Source organism: Micromys minutus, assembly GCF_963924665.1.
Source record: "Micromys minutus genome assembly, chromosome: 17".
NCBI classification, from domain to species: Eukaryota; Metazoa; Chordata; class Mammalia; order Rodentia; family Muridae; genus Micromys; species Micromys minutus.
This window is the reverse complement of record NC_137952.1, coordinates 30,779,895-30,803,141: the sequence shown is the minus strand read 5'-3', so window position 1 is coordinate 30,803,141 and position 23,247 is coordinate 30,779,895.

Sequence of the window (23,247 nt, the reverse complement as noted above, 5' to 3'; positions counted from 1 at the left end):
ATCGTCACAGTCCAAGATTCTGGTGACATTCCTTTACACAAAGATCCTTCATGCCCCTCCCCCCTACCAAGCCCTGAAAAGGTGTGTGGCAGTAGAACTCAGTGTTATGTGCTAGTTTCTGCTTTTCCTGAAATCTGGCTCTGAAGAAACAATCTCAAGCAATTTCTGTGTTAGGTCTTCATAGCTTTGCAGAAATTAGCCACCTCATTATGTTTTTCTCAGCATTTATTATAGTGGATATTGTTTCACTGCCTTAATATTTTACTTTTACATCTAAATTTGCCTTCCTGGAAGATTTAGAGCATTATACAAATAGCATCTTTGAGTGTCTTGATCTTACCTGAAACATGATGTTCACTTGTAGCAAAGAAATACATATAATAAGTGGATAATGGTGAACAGATATTCTTTGTATTAAATTTCTGATTTAGGAGATGAGACCAAAATCTAAAATGGCCATTTGATATTTGAATATATATATTCAATGGTGGTTCTTTATGCCTCTTAGAATAGAAATGCTGGTCTATTTTCTTCAGCAAGCAATGGGATGCTAAGGATATTAGATAGGCACACAGAAGTCATAGGATTTCACTCATGCCATGAGATACACTGACTTCAGCCCCCAGGCATTTATTCTTTTACATTCACTTTTCACAGTGGGAAAATTGTCTCTATATAATTAGTTTCAATTAACTTACTTCAGCCAATCAACAGCCCATAAACTAACTTTGCGGTTATGAACAAAGATTTGTGATAAGAATTTGTTCCCCATTAATTGTTAGTTCATTATATGTCTGGGACCAGGGAATTATGGTAGCTATTTTTCAAAGTTTCTCATTTATGGTGGCATTAATATATTTAAAGTAAAACCCTCAATCAGTGTGCTCAGAATATTAAATGCTTTAAATCAACTCTACCAGAATTCTTAAGTTGGCTCTAACACCATAAAAAACAAATTCACAAAGATTCTGTAATTTAAATAAAAACTCAATAAACCTACATATCCAAAGACAAAGAGTCTGTTCTTTTGTGTCCCTTGACCATAATGTGGATGACTAACTCCACAGTTATGCATTTATCTAGTTGCATCCCAATAAAACAATAATCTCAAGAAAATATGATTACTTTGATATTGATCTATTTCTGTTAGATGCTGACTGGAAGAAAAATTAAATCACAATAGAATAGGAAAAAAAAACAACCAAGTTCTTTAAAAGATGAGGCAGGAATTTAGTGCAGTGTGAGGAGCAGATAAAATATGAAAGTAGATTGAAAGGGAACCAGTAACAACCTTCTACTGCTGTGTTAAAAATCCAGTGTTTTGCAAATGTAGTATGTGAGGCTGGAGCAAAGTTAGATGCCTGGAAATCTTAGGCTTTAGGAGGTTCAGAGGAAAACATGGGGAAGCATAGAGACTATGACATTGAGATTTCCTGATAGATAGGATACAAGAAAGACAAGAAATCTAATGAAAACAGTTATTGAGGACCACAGTTTTCCTAGAAATAAGGGATAGTGTTGCCAGCCCTTAGAAGACATGGTGATTAAACCTCTATAGGTAAAAAATGTAAACACTGCAGAATGCTACCTGCATTTCCATAATACAGAGAGAAAGATATATATATATATATATATATATATATATATATATATATACACACACACACATATATATATATATATATATATATATATATATATATATATAAAATCGGAATATATTTATAATGATCTGAACTGATATATATATATATATATATATATATATATATCTGAAGGCTTTAGATTTCTACCTTGTGGTGGTTTAAATGAAATACCCCCACAGGCTTATAAGGAGTGAGATATTGAAGGTGTGGCCTTGGCTTTGTTGTTGCCTCTCTTTTTCTGCTTCCTGCACATCCAGATGTATAACCTCTCAGGTACCTCTCCAGCACCATGTCTGCCTGTATGCTGTCATGATCTGCATGGTGATAATAGACTATGGATATTGTCCTGGTCTCATAACTTATGTTCTTACCCAGTCTGTGGCTGCCTGATTCTAGCCTGCCTGTACCAATTAGAACATCCAGTCCCAACCTGGGTCATATTCCATGTGGTGCATTCCATGGATTCTAGACTACTTGTACACCCCTCAGCTGCTACCTATAGCTCAAGGTACATAACTGTTGATCAGTCAAGTCTCTATCACACAATCCAAGTCCATCCATGCCATATATAACCTCAAAACCTAGCTTGAGTAATATCCTATGTGCCTGTCCAGTCTAGTTAATCTGACAATCTAGCCTGTCTGTATGATTCTTAACCCCCAGACTTGGCTCAGGTACCACACTATGTGTGTCAGCCCAATCTGGCTGAACCCCAGCACACCCAGATATCCAACCTCCAGATATCCATATTTGTTCTCTGTGAGACAGTGGGAGCTCTCCTGGCTACATCCCAGTTCTCATACATAACTAGCACAGGCTGTATGCTGGCTAAGTCTGATGAGTGATAAAGACTGCAGCTTGTCTACACCATTGTCAAAGGATAGCTTAAGTGTTAGGTTTGCATGCTTTCTTGCTTACTACTAACTTGAAATCACCCTCAATCCTCCAATCCAGTGGTTCTCATCTTACCGGTTGTGACCCCTTTGTGAGTCTCATAACAAATATCCTGTATTTCAGATATTTATATTACTATACTAAGCAGTAGCAAAATTACAGTTATGAAGTATCAACAAACTTTATTCTTGGGGTCACCTTAGCATGAGGAACTATATTAAAGGGCCACAGCATTATGAAAGTTGAGACCTGCTTCAATTCAATCCACAGTGAATCTGAAAGTCTGACCTACCAACTCCTCACATCTGATATATGTAATTAACCAAGCTGCAACAGCAAGGAGAAATCCAAAATTTTTAGTCGCCATAAGTAGCCTAGAATCACATCATACACACAACCAATGAATGAAGTCTACATACCCACAAACAACAAAGAAAGGTCAAGACAATAATATGACACCTCCTCCTGAATCTACCAGTCTGAGAAATGTTTCTCCAATAATAATTATCCAGATAAACTGTAGTCCACAGAACTCAAAACAGTAATCATAATCTGATGAATGACTTCAAGGAGTTCAAATATGACACAAACTAGTGAACTTAAAAGTAAACAACAACAAACACCTGATTGGCTTGTTGACAAATCTGTGGTACATTTTCTTGATTAATGTTTGATGTGAAAAGTCTCATTTCAATGTGGAGCCTCCTCTGTGATGGTAGTCCAAAGCCCATTAAGAAAGCTGGATAAAAATCTGTAATGAGCAAGCCAGTAAGCAGCATTCTCCATCGCCTCTTCCTCACTTCCTGCCTTGCATTCTCTCCTGGAGTGTCTGCTCTGTCTTGCTTAGATTACAAAGCCACAAACTGTATGTTGAAATAAATTTAATCATTTCTCATTTTCTGTCCTAAAAGCTTTATATTCTGTCAGCCACATGGTTGAAGTTTTGTAGTCTTTGGATTCTTTTTTTTTTTTCATTCTGCATGCCACTTCTGAGACCAACCACTCATGGTAGGTGTTCTCCAAATCTATTCTTTCTAACCTCTCATTAGATCAATGTAACAAGATTTGATTATCTAATAATAAAGTTAAAGTGTTTTATAAACATGAACTGTGTACCAATAATTATCTGATCAAGATTTCTCCCCCAAATCCCTCCCTTACAATTGGATAGTCCCTCATATAATCATACTCCTTTATTAAAGCCTTGAGAGGGTCTTGTAGAACATGTGGTAAGTTGGAGAATTCATACACACCATGTTTATATACTAGGGACACATTCACACAAAATGAATAGAGAAAATTGAGAAAGGGTCAAGAGGGCCTCTCGCTTACCTTCTCTACTTTTTTCAAACCTAAATAAATAAGCTCCAACTCCTCCAAACTCTTGCCTCTCAGAAGTACTCAGGGCATAGGTGGCAGTGTTTCTCCTGAAATATTTGGTCACACTTCATACATAACAGTCAAGGGTGACAAATATGACAATGAGAGACCACCCCAACCGTAACATTTGGTAGTCCTTGTACATCTTTGTTGCAGGTGGGTGTGGGAAAAATAATTAACTGAAGGGACAATAAGAACACTAGTCTGTGAACCCAGAGAGGTACAGCCTGGGCATTATTCACCTCCGCATCCTTTCAACCAGCACAATCCTTGGCCATTGAAAGCTTAAAATATTTATGACAAGTGGTTGAATATAAAAGAATCTGGGAGTTAAAAAGTACAATTCATGATACTATATGACCTGTGATATTTTTATTTTTTATTTATTCCTCTGCCTTTGCCTATTATTTATAAGATCATCTATAAAATGATAAATCTGAGAAATTCTTCACAAATCCCTTAAGTTTTAGACAAAAAGGTAAATGACTTACTCCAAATATATATTTCATAGGGGAAAAGAGGTAAGAAAAACACAAGTTTTATTTATCTAATTATCTCTCCTTCTGGTGGAGCAATTTTTCACAAAGTGCCATTCAGGAGCCTTTATAAATAATAGCTTTCCTGCTTTCCTTCTTCTCTGATCTCACGCACCCCCTTCACTACAACACAGCTCAACCATTTCCACTTCCAAATTCAGTAATTCCCTTCATGGGGCTTAGGACACTCTGATGTGATATTGTGTATAAAGTCTTATTGATGTAATTTTGGTGCTGTCCATCAACTGTAAATCCACAATGGTATTTTTTATTTTAATCTCTGGCCCATTTCATTCTAAAACTCATACTGGTGCCTGTCAAGTATTAGGCTTTCAATAAATACTTTTTGAGAGATTAAAATAATAAAGCCAGGCTGGAAATATAGCCTAGTGGTGAAACTCATTCTTAGCACATGGGAGGTTCTAGGTTCAATCCCAGCACCACTCCTCAAAAAAAACAAACAAACCAACCAACAAACAAACTTCCATCATTAATCCCTTGTCAAGACCCTGTCTGGATAAGACTGATATGGATTTTCTAAAGAATAGAAAAATGGAAACTAATATCATAATAATCAATTTACCTTTCTTTGTGATGAGAAAAAAAAGGATAAGAATGACTCAGAATTTACAGGTCTAAGTCAAAAAGAGGTCTTAGGAAACACTGTATAAAAATTCAGAGGAAAAATGTTCTCTATCAAGGAAGAGCAGTGAGAATACTGAATCAGAGGGAGCCAGCCAGGGCGGCAGGCCTGACAGTGCTTATGGTATACACTGCAGAGTCTGGAAATGGGCAGTGACTTCCATATGTGTAGACTTCCTTTCAAGTTGGAGCAGTGGAAAGCTGATGGCAGGATGTGCAGAAAGGAGCATGTGAAGAAAAGGAATCATTCTCCATTTTTCTGATTCTTGTTTCTCCCACGCTGTTGTTACATACCCTGAGCCATTCTCTGACCTAGTTTCTTCTCATGTGAATGGAGATGATAAAGCATATGCCAGCTGCCTCATGGGGTCACTTGAAAGATTGCAGGAGCACAATGGGCTGGCTCGTATGATGTCAAACACTACCACCATGGTGTTAGTGTTGTGAACAGTCTTTCAGTTAACTTTAATCATTAAGAGGAAAAAATGAAAGACATGTGGGTATTAATTTGTGGCCAAGCTTTCCACATAATATAAGTTTACCTGCATACTGAGTTTATCAAAAGGCCAGTAGCTGTTTTTCCCTGTCTTTGCTATGCATTTGTCCTTGGGAGAAATGTGTAGCACATGCATTGGGAAGTACTGTAGAATATTTGATACTTAATCTAAAAGATATTGTGTGACAGAGCATGAACCAAAGAAATATTTTCACTCATCAAGCCTTCCCAATCAATTCCTTTCTGGCTTAAATCTAGAGCTGAGGCTTTCTACTATTCAGTGTACACCTAAGGCCTCAAACTTCAGCACCTTGCCCTAAGCTTATATACATATATTAAAATTCAGGTTTTCCTTAGGGCTGGTGGAGTAGCAATTTGTGTGAGGCAAGGTGGAAGTCCAGTTTGATAAGATTCATTAATAAGAGTTAAATTAAGTTTTGTTAGTCTGACGCCAGAGTGTTTTCTGCATATTTAAATATAGCACAATTTTTTAAAAAAATTTTGGATATACCACAATCCCATAAACATAATGAGGCATAATTACATCAATACTCTCCCTGAAGTATATGTTACTTCTCAACAGACGGGTTCTATAGATAGGCGACATGTGTTATCTTAAGATCCTAGCAAAGATCTGCTGTGGTCTTAGCCACACAGATAGTGCAGAGGTGACTTTGGCTATTAGTCTTCTCTAATCTTGTCCTTGGGAGGCAGGGCAAGTCACTGGTCATAGCACAGACATCACCCAGGCTATTAACTACCTTGGTCCTGCCTGGGGGAACTTGGGAAAGTCAGGTCTAACCTGGCTCTAAATATTGTATAGAGATCATATAGGTTATTAATTACCTCCATTCCCAGCCTTCTGAGTGGAAAACAGTTTATACATCTCTTCCTTTGAAGGAACAAAGCTGTGTATTTAAAATTTCTGATTTTCTTAGTGATCATCTGTAAGTGCAAGGACCTTCATGCTTCCAACACAATAGGAAAGTCAACACAGACAAACAGACATATTTTTTTTACAATAAGCAATGCCATGCTATCTGATCATGGAACCAAATCCAGAGCAACCAGAAGATAGTAGAAATTGTCCTGATATACAAGCTTCTAGGTTTATCTTTACTGTGCACCTGCACAACTCAAATTGTGAAAAGTAAATAAAAAAATAGATTTGCACACTGGCCACTGGACCAAATGGAGAGGACACTGAAACTATATCTCACAAAAGGTACCCATTTACTCAGAGCTCGTGACCTGAACCATAATAGACATGTTGCAAAGAAAAATGTAAAGTATTTCTCTCAAAATTTAAATAAGATTCTAAGTCTTAGAACACCATGGTTTTCTTATTGTTGTATTGCTATGAAGAGATGTCATGATCATGGCAACTGTGTTAAAGGGAAACATTTCTTTTGGGGTTGTTTACAGGTTGGAGGTTTATCCACTATTGTTATCAGCAAGGAACAGAGGATGGTCCACAAGCAGACACGTCACCACAGATGTACCTGAGAACTTTACATCCTGATTGGCTGGCAGCAGAAAGAGAAAGACACTGGGCCTGGCTTGAGCATCTGAAACCTCAAGACCCATTCCAAAGTGACATATTTCCTCCAATAAGGTCACATTTCCTAATAGTACCACATTTTAAAAACATTACTATATTGGAAACTGCCAAGACTATTTTATATGTTTCTATGTATAGCACACATAAGTAATAGCATAAACTTCTCACAGTATATATATTGCTTCTCTTTACAATATTTCTTCCTTTTCAATTATTTTGTTGATTTTTTAATTAATTTTCACAGTTCCATATCTATGTCCAATGAATTGTGGCCATGTGCACCCCACTGTTCTCTTGTACGCTCTGTTGACTCATTCTTTTTAGCTGGATATCTACCTAAGCTTCTCCTTTAATTTGTGTGTGTGTGTGTGCATGTAGGCATGTGTATGTGTGTGTGTGTGTGTGTGTGTGTGTGTGTGTGTGTGTGCTGCATAGATGATATAATCCTCTGCATGTCCATGTTTGGAAGGCCCCATCACATCCAGAAGGTAGTATTTTATAGCTCCCTTTCCCATCCTCTGGCTCTTCAAAAGGCCTTTCTTCCAGGATGGTCCCTAAGTCTTCAAGTGGTTAATATGGAGATTCCACTTAGGAATGAGCACTCAAGTTCACACATTCTCAGCACTTTGGCCTTTCATGAGTCTGTAACCATTACTCTCTACAACAAGAGGTTTCATCAACCAAGGCTGAGAGCAGCATTATTCTATAGAATAATAAAAACATGGAGAGGGCAGTCTAATTACATGCCTATTTAATAAAACAACAGGAGTAGATTTCTTTCTAAGTTTCACTGATCGCATACATAAGCTTGGTTGATGTTGCTGTTGTTGTTATTGTTGTTGTTGTTTGAGAGTCTCACCATGTATCCCTGGTTAGCCTGGAACTTGCTATGTGGAGCAGGCTGGCCTCGAAATCACAGAGATTTTGTTGCTCCAATATTAAGGATTAAGAATTTATGCAACCACATTCAGCTAGCCTTATGCTTTTCGCAACTTTCTCTTTCTCTTTTGATGAAGTTACTGCCCAAATATCAGATCTTCTCAGTTTTACCTTGTAGATTTCTAGGCCTGTGGAGTCTTAGACATTATGAATGCCTTTCTATACTCTCATCCCAAAGATTTCATTTGTCTCTGACTCCAGTTAGGTCCAGCAGATGAACTAAATATTTACAAGATTCCCTTTTTGTGAGGCCCTCTGCCTTTTTCCTGTGGTGTTCCAACACAAAATATCTTAACAGTTGTACATTTTAATTCCATAATATTTAACACAATAGCAGCAGTAGCAACTCATGTGGTGACCCATATCACTATATGTCTTAATGATTAAGATAATCCATAGTGCTTTATGATTTTGTGGTGGTTTTCCAGGAAACCTTAGCACTGGATGAAAAATATAGTCTAGCTCCTTCCTTCCTCCTAAATTTCCTTATTTTGGTAGTGTACACACTCTAGCAGTTTCTGTGACAGGGTATGTCAGGTTTAAACACTGATAATCTAAAAGGCTTCTTGTAGCTCTGACAATTTCTTGATATTTTTCCCAGCTGTATATTCAAGAAAATCTGCTACACACAGTGCACTTAGAGAATTTTTTAATTATTTTCACATACCTGGAAGATGAACAAGGATGAGACAATGAATGGAGAAATCCTGTAAAGACCCAATTCACATTAGTTAATGACCAATGCAATTATTTCTGTCATTTTTTTCAAAGGACAAAATCTGATTAATTTTTAAAAATATAAAATCCAATTATCTGTGACTGAGATAGAAAAAAGCTGTAAAAGATTATATGTTACCAAATAGGAAAAAACTGGAAGTTTTGCTCTCTTATTATAATACTGTCATCTATCTTTAATACTAATCAAATATTCCTTCTTCTTTTAATTATATTGTTGATAATACCGCAGCTTGAGCTCAATAGGTATCAAGTTTATCATTCCATGAAAGCTACCCTTCAACAGAGTGCATTAAGTCTATGAGCCAATAATTCTGAGGCTGTGATAATGTGTCAATCCATAATGAGAATTGCTTTAATTCAGCCATTGATAAGGAAAGAATAGTTTGATATTCATATTCTAAGAAGGTTATTTTAATAATGACACAATTGTTCTTCGAGTATAACAAAGTCAACTCCTCCAGAAAACACATCATGCTATAATCCTAGTGACACAAGTGAGTGTATTGAAGCTCCCTTTTCTGAACATTAATGGAGTCTCTGTGCTTTGAGTCCTTGGTGAGATTTTTAATTTTTAATTGAACAACTTTATTTTAAGAAGCAATGACAAATATACAAATATTTAGCATTTTTGCATAAAAGTCTCTGAATACATTTTTGTCAGTGCTTGGCTTTTTTTTTTTTTAAAGGTTTGATAGTGTGCATTAAGATCTTACTAGTTACAATGAGCATAAAGTACATGTAAAACAGGATGTAACCCGAAATTAATCAAAGTTTTCTTGGTGTGTAAGGAATAAACATAATGTTTTCTTTACTTTTCTTGAAATTCACATAGTCTGTGAGCTGTTTCTGGGGTGTTCAGAGCTTTCTGGGGTGAGTATTCAATTATCAGTGACTGCATATTATGTCTGTAATTTTGTGACTGGGTTACCTCACTCAGGATGATATTCTCTAGATGCATCCATTTTAAGAATTTTATAAAGTCATTGGTTCTGATAGCTGAGTAGTATTCCATTGTGTACATGTACCACAATTTTTGTATCCACTCATCTACGGAAGGACATCTTTCCAGCTTCTGGCTATTATAAATAGAGCTACTATGAACATTGTGGTGCATGTGTCTTTGTTGTATATTGGAGCGTCTCTAGGGTATATGACCAGAAGTGGAATAACTGGATCTTCAGGTAGTACTATGTCCAATTTTCTGAAGAATCGCCAGACTGATTTCCAGAGTGGTTGTACCAGTTTACAACCCCAACAACAGTGGAGAAGTGTTCCTCTACTTCCACACCCTTGCCCTCATCTGCTGTCATCTGAATTTTTGATCTTGGCCATTCTGACTAGTATGAGGTGGAATCTCAGAGTTATTTTGATTTGCATTTCCCTGATGACTAAAGGATGTCCAGCACTTCCTAACATGCTTCTCAGCCATTTGATATTCCTCAATTGAGAAATTTTTGTTTAGCTCTGTACCCCATTTTTTAATAGTGTTGTTTGATTCTCTGGTAACTACCTTCTTGAGTTCTTTGTATACCTTGGATATTAGGCCTCTATCTGATATGGGGTTGGTAAAGACCTTTTCCCACTCTGCTGGCTACCATTTTGTTTTCTTGACAGTGTCCTTAGCCTTACAGAAACTCTGCATTGTCATTAAGCCCCATTTGTCAATCTTTGACCCTAGAGCTTGAGCCATTGGTCTGTTCAGGAAATTTTCTTCTGTGCCTATGTGTTCTAAAGTTTTCCCTACTTTCTCATCTGATAATTTAGTGTACCTGGATTAATGTGGTGATCTTTGATCCACTTGCACTTGAGTTCTGTACAAGGACTTAAGAAGAGGTCTATTTTCATTCTTCTACATGCTGAGTGCCAGTTGGACCAGCACCATTTGTTGAATAGGCTGTCCTTTTTCCATTGAATGTTACAGCTCCTTTTTCAAAAATCAGGTGATCATATATGTGAGGACTCATTTCTGGTTCTTCTTTCTGTTCCATTGATCCATGTACCAATTTCTGTACCAGTACTATGCAGTTTTTAGCACAATTGCTTTGTAATATAGCTTGAGGTCACAGATAGTGATTCTCACAGTTGCTTTCTTGTTGTTGAGGATGGATTTCGCTATTCTAGATCTTTTGTTATACCAGATGAAATTTCAATTTGCTCTTTCCAACTACATGAAGAATTGGGTTGGTATTGTGATGCAGATTGCATTGAATCTGTAGATTGCTTTTGGTGAGATGGCCATTTTTAATATGTTGATCCTTCCAATCCATGAGCATGGGAGATCTTTCCATTTTCTGAGATCTTCCTCGATTTCCTTCTTTAGAGTTTTGAGGTTTTTGTCATACAGGTCCTTCACTTGACACCAAGGTATTTCATAGTTTTTGTGACTATAGTGAAGGGTATCTTTTCACTAATTTTTTTCTCCACATGTTTATCCTTTGAATATAGGAAGGCTACTGATTTGTTTGAGTTAATTTTATATCTATCCACTTTGCAAAACTTGTTTATCAGCTGTAGGAGGTCTCTGGAGGAATTTGTGGGGCCGCTGAAGTACACTATCATGTCATCTGCAAATAGTGATGTTTTTACTTCTTCCTTTCCAATTTGTATCCCTTTTATTTCCTTTTGCTGTCTAATTGCTCAGGCCAGTACTTCCAGTACTACCTTGAAAAGGTAGGGGGAGAGAGCAGCCTTGTTGAGTCCCTGATTTTAGTGGGATTGCTTCAAGTTTCCCACCATTAAGTTTGATGTTGGCTATTGCTTTATAGTATATTGCTTTTATAATGTTTAGGTATGGGCCTTAGATTCCTGTTCTTTCCTAGACTTTTGACATGAAGGTGTGTTGAATTTTGTCAAATGCTTTCTCAGAATCTAGTGAGATGACCATGTGGTTTTTTTCTTTGAGTTTGTTTATATGGTGGATTACATTGATGGATTTTTGTATGTCAAACCATCCCTGCATGCCAGGGATGAAGCCTACTTGATCATGGTAAATGATCATTTTGATGTGTTCTTGGATTCGGTTTGCAAGGATTTTGCTGAGTATTTTTGCATCAATGTTCAAAGTGAGATTGATCTGAGGTTCTCTTTCCTTGTATTGTCTCTGTAAGGTTTAGGAATGAGGGTTATTGTAGCCTCAAAAAGTGACTTATTTAGTTTTCCATCTGATTCCATTTGTGGAATAGTTTGGAGAGTATTGGTATTATGTTGTCAATAAATGTCTGATAAAATTCTGCACTAAACCCATCTGGACCTTGGCTTCTTTTGGTTGGTAGGCTTTTGATGACTGCCTCTATTTCTTTAGGTGTTATGGTATTATTTGGATGGTTTACCTGGTCCTAATTTAACTTTAGTACCTTGTATCTCTCTAGGAATTCATCTATTTACTCCATATTTTCCAGCTTTGTTGAGTATAGGCTTTTGTAGTATGATCTGATGATTTCTTGAATTTACTCAGTTTCAGTTGTTATTTGTTCCCCTTTCCTTTCTGATTTTATTAATTTTGATACTCTCTCTTTGCCCTCTAGTTAGTCTGGCTAAGGGTTTATCAATCTTGTTGATTTTCTCAAAGAACCTGCTCTTGGTTTTGTTGATTCTTTCAATGTTTTTTTTTTTTTTTTTTTTTGTTTGTTTGTTTCTAATTGGTTGATTTCTGCCCTAAGTTTGATTATTTCTTGCCATCCACTCCTCTTGTGTTACAAGGCAATTGTGCTGAAAATTGCATGGTACTGGTCCAGAAATAGGCACGTGGATCAATGGAATAGAATAGAAGATCCAGTAATAAGCCCTCACCTATATGGTCACTTAATTTTTGACAAAGAAGTTGTAGACGTTCAATGGAAAAAGGACAGCATATTCAACAAATGGTGTTTTTCCAACTGGCACTCAGCATGCAGTAGAATGAAAATAGACCCTTTCTTATCTCCTTGTACAAAGCTCAAGGGCAAGTGGATCAAAGATCTCCACATTAAACCAGGTACACTGAAACTTTTAGATGAGAAAGTAGGGAAAACCTTAGAACTCATAGGCACAGGAGAAAATTTCCTAAACAGAAGACCAATAGCTTGAGCTCTAAAGTCAAAAATTGACAAATGGGACTCAATGAGATTGCAAAGTTTCTGTAAGGCTAAAGACACTATCATGGAAACAAAATGGCAGGCAACAGAGTCGGAAAAGATATTTACCAACCCCACATTAGATAGAGTCCTAATATCCAAGGTATACAAAGAACACAAAAAGCAAGATACCAGAGAATCAAACAGCCCTTTTAAAAAATGGGGTACTTAAACAAAAAGTTCTCAATCAAAGAATATTGATTGGCTGAGAAACATCTAAGGAAGTGCTCAACATCCTTAGTCATCAAGGAAATGCAAATCAAAACAACCCTGAAATTCCACCTCATACCAGTCAGATTGGCCAAGATCCAAATCTCAGATCACAATAGATGCTGGTGAGGATGTGGAGAAAGAGGGACACTTCTCCACTGCTGGTGGAGTTATAAACTGATACAACCACTCTGGAAATTAGACTAGAGATTCCTCAGAAAATTGGACATAGTACTACCTGAAGACCCAGTTATTCCACTTCTGGTCATATACCCCAGAGATGCTCCAACATACAACAGAGATACATGTACCACAATGTTCATAGCGGCTCTATTTATAATAGCCAGAAGTTGGAAAGAACCCAGATGTCCTTCAGTAGATGAATGATACAAAAATTGTGGTACATGTACACAATGGAGTACTACTCAACTATCAGAAACAATGGCCTAATGAAATTCTTAAGAAAATGGATGCATGTAGAGAATATCATCCTGAGTGAGATAACCCAGTCACAAAAGAACAGATATAATATGCAGTCACTGATATTGAGATACTAACCCCAGAAAGCTCTGAACACCCCAGAAACAACTTGCAGACTGTGTGAAGTTCATGAAAAAATAAAAAAGAAAGAATATATTTTAATTAAAATAGAACTGTATCACATTCGCCTTTCCTTCCTATAGCCCCTCCCAGTTTCTCTCCTATCTCTTCAAATTAATAACCTCTTTTCCTATATTATTGTTACATATATATGTATGTGTATGTATAGGTACCCACAAATACTTAATTACAACCTCATAAAAATGTATTCGTCTACTTTTATGCAGAAATGCTTAAAAGTCTGTACATTTATCTTTGTTTTTTAAAATAAAGTTAAAAAATAAAACTAAAAGTTGTAACTACAAAATAAAAAAAAAATTCCAAAAAAAAAAAAAAAAAACCACAACCAGCACAGAATAATCAGTAAGCCTGGTAGCAGCTTTATGACTTCAGTCTACCAAGCATATCACTTACAGGGCATGATCTGTGGAGTTAGGAAACGATGCTCACACTCTGTCCACCTTAGCTGGTGCTAGTTGTCACCAGTCTTACTGGATATGCTTTGCTCTAGGATATTAGTGCATTTAGCCAGTCACTGTACTAACATCCAGTGGTTTTGTTTGATTTATGAACTTTACTGGGGAGTAACTTCATTATAAAGGACTTCAAAGACCAGAATCATGCCAAGAAAGTATCATACTGGGATGTTCCCTATGAAGGTAGATTGAAAGTGGCCACCATAGACATGTTTTCTTTCCATTTGCTTCATGCACATTTGAGTTTTCACCAATGTTTAGATAATGGAAATAAAGATTTTATAAATACAAAGATATATTTTTGATGTGTGCTTTATTTCTCCTATAAAAATCAATAAGATTTCAGAGCTGGTAAGCATTTGCCTTTTATATAATTATGACATTTTTGTAAATTGTGACATTATTTGTATTCTAACAACTGTCTATTATTTCAGTTGTGATAGTGGATAGGTAATAGTGTGTCAGTGAAGTTCAAATTCAGATTTGCCTAGCTGTTGTTTTAAAATTTTATTTATTGAGTGTGTTGGGGGTGAGGCACACATGTTTGAAAGCACAGATGTGAATGCCAGAGGACAGCTTTGTCAAATTGTTGGTCTCCTTCCATGCTCATGTAGGCACTCAGGTCAAACTCAGCTCAACAGTTTGATGTAGTAATTACGTTTATCTTAGTCACCTCTTCAGACTCATTCTGGCTGTGAGATATAGTTTGTCTAGATGTCACTTGACTATTCCTTTATGAAACATTTATTTAACCATTTACTATTTCAACAAACCCGGTCAGAAGGCCGGGTTGTTTTCATCAGGACTCGGGAATTGGGATCTGTGCGTGGAAGGGTGAGTTCCCAGATCATCTGCTCAGGCTCTTTTTGGACCAAGAGTAAGCCTGAGACACAGGCCTACGGATATCACACCAGGAGTTCTCAGAGCACAGGGAGCATAGTGTTCTTTGGAAAAGGGTTCCTTCTGGCCCACAGTGAGGGCCAGGTCCTAATCACCTGGTCTCAGGATTTGTACACAGAAGGCTGAGCTCCCAGATCACTGCTGCTCAAGCACTTTTTCACCTGGACCAAGGGTTAGCCTGAGGCACAGGACTGCCAGCTGTCCTTCGAGGGAATGACAGGAGTTCTCACAGTGCAGGCAGCTTGTGCTCTCTGGAAAAGGGTCCTTTATAGCCTAGGAAAAGAGCCAACTCTCTGCTATTAGGACTCAGGACAAGTGGGCAGAAGGCTGAGCTCTCACACCTGAGTCCACCAAAACAGAACTGAATCACTGCCATCAGAACTCACTGCCTGCTCACAAAGAGCCAAACACCTAGGAGCAATCTCCCTCCTGAGCCTAAGGGCCTTCAGACAGAGACAAGCACCAGTTAGAAACAAAGAGATCACCTACAATCACTGACAACAAAATAGCAAGAGGAAAACTCAAGAACCCAAGCAATGGAAAACAAGACAACCTGGCATCATCAGAACTGAATTTGCCCACCATAGCAAGGGATGGATTTCCAAACAGTCCAGAAAAACAAGATTTAGACTTAAAATCATACTTCATGATGATGATGGACATCTTTGATAAGTGCATAAATAACTCCCTGAAACAATTACAGGAGAACCAGGAGAAAACACTCAAAGAAATACAGAAAAAAACAACTAAATAGGTGAAGGAACTGAAAATCAAAATAGATACAATAAAGAAATCACAAAAGAGACAAGCCTGGAAATAGAAAACCTAAGAAAAAAATCAGGAGTCACAGATACAAACATCACCAACACACTACAAGAGATAGAAGAGAGCATCTCAGGGGTAGAAGACAACATAGAAAACATAGACAAAAAAGTCAGAGAGGATGCAAAACCCAAACATGCTCCTAACCCAAAATGTACAGGAGACCCAAACACAATGAGAAGACCAAACCTAAAGATAGCAGGTGTACAAGAGAGCAAAGAATATCAACCAAAAGATACAGTAAATATCTTAAACATAATCATAGAAGAAAATGTTCCCACCCTTAAGAATGAGATGTCCATGAACATACAGGAAGACTACAGAACTCCAAATAGATTGGACCAGGAAAGAAATTCTTCCTGACATATAATATCAAAACACCAAATGTTCAAAACAAAGAAAGAATACTAAAAACAGTAAGGGAAAAAAGACATGTAACATATTAAGGCAGACCAATCAGAATTACACTAGACTTCTCAGCAAAGACTATAAAAGCTAGAAGATCCTGTGCAGGTGTCATAAAGACCCTAAGAGAACACAAACACCATCCTAGAATACTATATTCAGCAAAACTCCCAATTACCATAGATGGAGAAACCAAGATATTCCACGACAAAAGCAAATTTACACAATATCTGTCCAAAAATCTACCTCTACAAAGGACAATAGGTGGAAAATCCAACACAAGACTGGAAATGATACCTTAGGAAAATTAAGAAAATTATTATGTAAGAAAACCAAAAGAAGAAAGACACAAAAGCATAATTTTACCTCTAACAACAAAAAAATAACAGGAAACAACAATCATTATTCCTTAATAATTGTTAACATCAATGGACTATATTCCCTAATAAAGAGACAGGCTATCAGATTGGATAAATAATCACAATCCAGCATTTTTTCTCCATACAGAAAACTCATCTGAGAGACAAAGAGAGACAGTACCTCAGAGTAAAAGGCTGGGAAAAAAACCTTCCAAGCAAATGTTCCCAAAAAAAAACTGGGGTAGCCATTTTAATATCAAATAATGTAGATTTTCAACCTAAAGTTATCAAAAAGATACAGAAGGAAACTTTTTACTCATCACAGTAAAAAAAAAAAAAAAAAAAAAAAAAAAAAAAAAAAAAAAAAAAAGCTATCAAAATGAACTCTCAATCCTGAACCTCTATGCTCCAAATACAAGAGCAACCACATTCATAAAAGATACTCTACTAAAGCTCTAAACATATATTTACCAAACACAATAATAGTGGGAGACTTCAACACCCCACTCTCTTTAATGGACAGATCATGGAAGCAGAAATTGAACAGAGACACAGTGAAACTAGCAGAGGTTATGAACTAATTGGAACTAACAGACATCTACAGAACATTTCATCCTAAAACAAAATAATATAATTTCTTCTCAGCACCCCACAGCACCTTCTCCAAAATCACCATATAATCAGTCATAGTCAGTCACAGAACAAGCCTCAACAGATATAAGAAGATTGAAATATTTTCATGCATTTTATCAGATCACCATGGACCAAGGCCGGTCTTTAATAACAACAAGACAACAAAAAGCTCCCACACATATGAAAGCTGAACAATGTGCTACTCAACAATAACATGGTCCAAGAAGGAATAAAGAAAAAAAATCAAGATTTTTTTTAGAATTTGATGTAAATGAAAGCACAACATATCAAAACCTATGGGATACAGTACTGAGAGGAACACACATAGCTCTGAGTGCCTCCAATGAGAGAATACACTAGCTGATTGACACCACAGCTGAAAGTTCTAGAACAAAAAGAAGGATATATACCCAAGAAAAGTAGATGGCAGGAAATAATCAAACTCAAAGCAGAACTCAACCAAATAGAAACAAAAATAATCATAAAAAGAATCCATAAAACAAGGAGCTAGTTCTTTGATAAAATCAACACGATCAATACACCCTTAGCCAGACTAACTAGAGGGAACAGAAAGAGTTTCCAAATTAACAAATTGAGAAATGAAATGGGAGACATAACAACAGAGACTGAGGAAATTCAAGAAATCATCAGATCATACGACAAGAACCTAAACTCAAAAAAACTGGAAAATATGGAAGGAATGGACAAATTTCTAGACAGACCAAAGTAAAATCAGGATCAGATAAACATTCTAAATAATCCCATAACAGCTAAAGAAATAGGAGCAGTCAACAAAAGCTTCCCAACCAAAAAAAAAACCCCCATGACCAGATGGGTTCAGTGCAGAATTCTATCAGACATTTATTGACAACCTAATATCAATATTCTCTAAACTATTCCACAAAATAGAGAAAGAGGAAACAATACCCAACTCATTATGCAAAGCCACAATTATCTCATTCCTAAACCACACAAAGACACTACAATTAAAGGGAACTTCAAACCAATCTCTCTCATGAACATTAATGCAGAAATACTTAATAAAATCTTCCAAACTGAATCCAAGAACACATTAAAAAGGTCATTCACCATGATCAAGGCCTCATCCCTGGAATGCATGGATGGTTCAATATACGGAAATCCATCAACTTAATCCATCATATAAACAAACTAAAAGATGCTGAGAAAGCATTTGACAAAATTTAACACCAATTCATGTTAAAAGTCCTTGAAAGATAGGAATACAAAACCCATACTGAAACATATTAAAAGCAAAATACAGCAAACCAATAGCCCACATGAAACTAAATTAAGCAATCCCACTAAAATCAGGGACTAGACAAGGCTGCCCACTTTCCACCTACCTATTCAATGTAGTACAGGAAGTTCTGGCCAGAACAATTAAACAAAAAAGGAAAGAGAAAGGATACAAATCAGAAAAAAAAGTCAAAATATAACTATTTGCCAATGACAGGATAGTAAAGTGACCCCAAAAATTCCACCAGAGAACTTTTACAGCTGTTAAAGAACTTTAGTAAAGGGGCTAGATATAAAATTAACTCAAACAAATCAGTAGCCTTCCTCTACTCAAAGGGTAAACATGCTAAGAAATAAGTTATGGAAAAGATACCATTCACAATAGTCACAAAAATATGAGATTACCTTGGTGTGACTCTAACTAAGCAAGTGAAAGATCTGTATGACAAGAACTTCAAATCTCTCAAGAAGGAAATTAAAAGAGATCTCAGAAGATGGAAAAATTCCCCATGCTAATGGGTTGGAAGGAGCAATATTATAAAAAATTGTCATCTTACCAAAAGCAATCTACAGATTCAATGCAATCCCCATCAAAATTCCAACTTAATTCTTCATAGAGTTGAAAAGAGCAATTTTCAAATTCATCTGGAGTAACAAAATACCTAGAATAAAGAAATCTATCCTCAACAACAAGAAAACTTCTGTAGAAATCATCATCCCTGACCTCAAGCTATATTACAAAACTATTATGTTAAAAGCCACATGGTGTTGGTAGAAAGATAGGCAGGTAGATCAATGAAACAGATTTGAAGATACAGAAATGAACCCTCACATATAGTCACTTTATCTTTGAGAAAGGAGCTAAAAACATTCAATGCAAATAGGACAGCCTCTTCAACAAATGGTTTCATTTCAACTGGCAATCAGAATGCAGAAGAATGCAAATCGATCTTTTCTCGTCTCTTGTACAAAGGTCAAGTCCAAGTGGATCAAAGATCTCCACATAAAACTGGTACACCGAAATTATTAGAAGGGAAAGTGTGAAAAAGCTTAGAACACATAGGCACAGGGTAAATTTTACTGAACAGAACACCAATGGCCTATGCTCTAAGATCAAGAATTGACAAATGGACCTCATGAGATTGCTAAGTTTCTGTAAGTCTAAAGACACTGTCAGGGAAACAAAACAGCAGCCAACAGACTGGGAAAGGATCTTTACCATTCTCACATCTGATAGAGGTATAATATCCAATATATACTAAGAACTGAAGAAGTTGGACTCCAGAGAATCAAACAACCCTATTAAAAATGGGGTACAGAGCTAAACAAAAAATTCTCAATTTAGGAATACCGAATGGCTGAGAAGTTCCTAAAGAAATGCTCAACATTCCTAGTCATCAGGAAAATGCAAATCAAAACAACTCTGAGATTCCACCTCACACAAGTCAGAATGGCTAAGATAAAATCTCAGATGACAGAAAATGATGTTGAGGATGAGGAGAAAGAGGAACACTCCTTCACTGTTGGTGGGGTTTTAAGATGGTATAACCACTCTGGACATTAGTCTGGTGTTTCCTCAAAAAACTAGGCATAGTACTACCTGAAGACCCAGCTATTCCACATCTGGGTATGTACTTCAAAGATGCTCCAACATATAATAATGACACATACACTACTATGTTCATAACAGCCTCATTTATAATAACCAGAAGCTGGAAAGAACCCAGATGTCCTTCAACAGAGGAATGGATACAGAAATTGTGGTATATTTACACAATGACATACACTCAGCTATTAGAAACAATGACTTTACAAAATTCCTAGGCAAATGGATGGAACTATAGAATATCATCCTGAGTGAGGTAACCCAGTCACAAAAAAAAAAAAAAAAAAAAAAAAAAAAAAAAAAAAAAAAAAAAAAAAACACATATGCTATGCAGTCACTGATAATTGGATACTACCATCAGAAAGCTCTGAATACCCAAGAAACAACTCACAGACCTTATGAAGCTTAAAAAGAAGGAAGGCCAAAATGTGGAAGCCTCAATCCTTCTTAGAGAAAAATGAAAAAGAATCATGTATTCACCATAAATTATTATGTAGTAAATATGAGCTATAATATTTTATAAAATAAATAACTTAAAAATACCAGGTCATTTTTTTCTTGTTATTACTGAGTTGCAAGAATTTGTTCTATGTTTTGGATACCACTGGGAATATTTATTTTTATTTCATAATATTACAAAATTAAATTAAATTTGAAAATTTGAATGCATTGTGAGATATTAAAATGAATCTTAAAAAAGTAAAAGCTCCACACAGTAGTAGTTTTCTACTCAACCACATATAATTCTTATTTTTATTAGTACCATGGAACTACTGCACTAAACTATGGAAAAAATAAGATACTATAAATATCTTCAGTTTCAAAATTAAGAACCAAGGTTCAGGCAGTCAAAGAACTTCTGGGATTTGGAATTTAACCACCTGATGTTCAAATCATGGCTAAATACAACTGCTAAAAGAAATGTAATGAAGGTGAGAAATGATGAAACTAAGTGTTTTTCAGGGTCTGTACATAAAACAATAGGGGATTAAAGTGTCATTATTTGAACTAAGTAGGATGGTTTTATTAATATGCAAGTCTACAAGGTTATAATTAGGGGAAAATGTCTATTCTCCAAAACTATCAAGGTGGACTGGCGAGGGAGGATAAAAGCAAAATGACTATGAAAGATGAGAATTTTAACTTCTAATGTTTTTGTTTTCTTGTATGCTTATTTTTAATTTTGTTTTTAAGTCCTTTACATGGTGGAAGCTATGCTGTAAACTAAGGTAGTTATTTCCAATCTGGATATTGGTCATTGAGACATTTATATAAAGCTGTTTTAGAAAGGAAATGGTTTATACTAAGCATTGTTTTTCATTGTTGTCGATGACTATTTATTCTACGCGCTACTGAATTTCGTGACATTGTCCATCTAAGGACTTTATATTCTTTGATCACACTTGTGGGATGGTAGACTGTGCCATCAGACAGAAAAACTTGTAGGGTAGTTCTGAACTGATAAAACTCATCATTGAAAAATGGCAGGAGTCTGAACTAGCTCCTGACCAAATTTCTTTCCTGGAGCATGGGACCATAACACTCCACTAAGAGGACATGACTACTAATCACATCATATAGAGCGCAGAGTTCTTCATGCTAATGAGGTATCTAGGAGCTCCGAGTATAGCCAATGAACATCCCTTCCTAAGTATCCATTCCTGGAAAAGGTATTTAATCTATGATTCACCCTGAATATGTCATATGCATCCGCATCTGCCATGAGTAAACAGTTTGGACACACAAGGATTGTGGCTTTCATCAAGGACCACCACAGAGGCGAAACCCTAGTCATTCAGAGCTGCACCTAAGTCCTCTGCAGAAGGCCTCTCAGTACTCCTAGCTAAGCAAGATTTCCCCTGCCCCTGGCTGACCTCAGGCCTCTGCCTTGTTCTCAACTCTTTGAGGTTTCCGGTAGGTGCCCAGGATGATGGGAACCCATTTTCTAAACTTTTCATAGTTCACAATGGTGTCTGAGTGTCCACAAGTTTGAGAACCACAGCCTTCATCTCAGAACCCACAGTTTCTTACACAGAGAAGCATGAGCTGGAGTCCCTATTTTATACTGCTTTTTGACTCCCCTGAGTGATCGTCAACATCCCAAGAGCCAGTAGTACCCCTGTGTTTGTCTCCTGGAGGGGTATTCCAACACTCTAGTGGCAATGGAAAATGTGAACATACATACACATTCACTCAACTTCTCCTACTTCTTACCTCAGTTGTCTACTTCCTGTACCAGTTAATCATCCTGCTTTTTTTCTGACACACAGGCACATACACAAATTTGTCCATTTACATAAATGAGCAACAAATGAGAGGAAAATAAATCTTTTATCTGGCTTATTTTACTTGATGTGATGTTCCCCAGTTGCCTCTTTTTCATGCAGATGATATAATTTATGTCTTTGTGGTTAAGTAAGATTCCATGGTGTATATATGTTACATTTTCATTATCCTTTCATCTACTGATGGGGGCATAGAATGATTACATATCTTAGCTATTGTGAATAGTGTGATAAACATTGGCATGAAAGTATCTATGTAATAGGTATATACCCAGAAGTTTATACCCAGAAGCTGGCTCATATGGTTCTAGGTTCAGTTTCTCAAGGAACTACCATACTAATTTTTTATAATATCCAGAATAATTTACATAATAACAAGCATTGTTTAATGGCATCTTCTTCAGCATTTTTTATTGTTTTTTTAATGAAAACTATTGTGATTAGGTGAGATTGAAAACTCACTAAGGTTTAGTTTGTATTTCTTTGATGACTATAGATATTGTATATATCTTATAATTATTACCGATCTAAACTTCGTGTGTGGGAATTGTCTACATATTTTCCTGAAGCCTACTTATTGATTTGATTATTTGAGACCTTTAATTATTCTACATATCAATCCTCTTTGCTTTGATATCACCACGTCAACATAAATTCTAGAAAACAAAGTCAAAATGTAGTGAAACAGTGCCCAAAGCTGGGGAATAATTATAGATATATTTATCAGGTTTCCACTTATACTTGATTCTA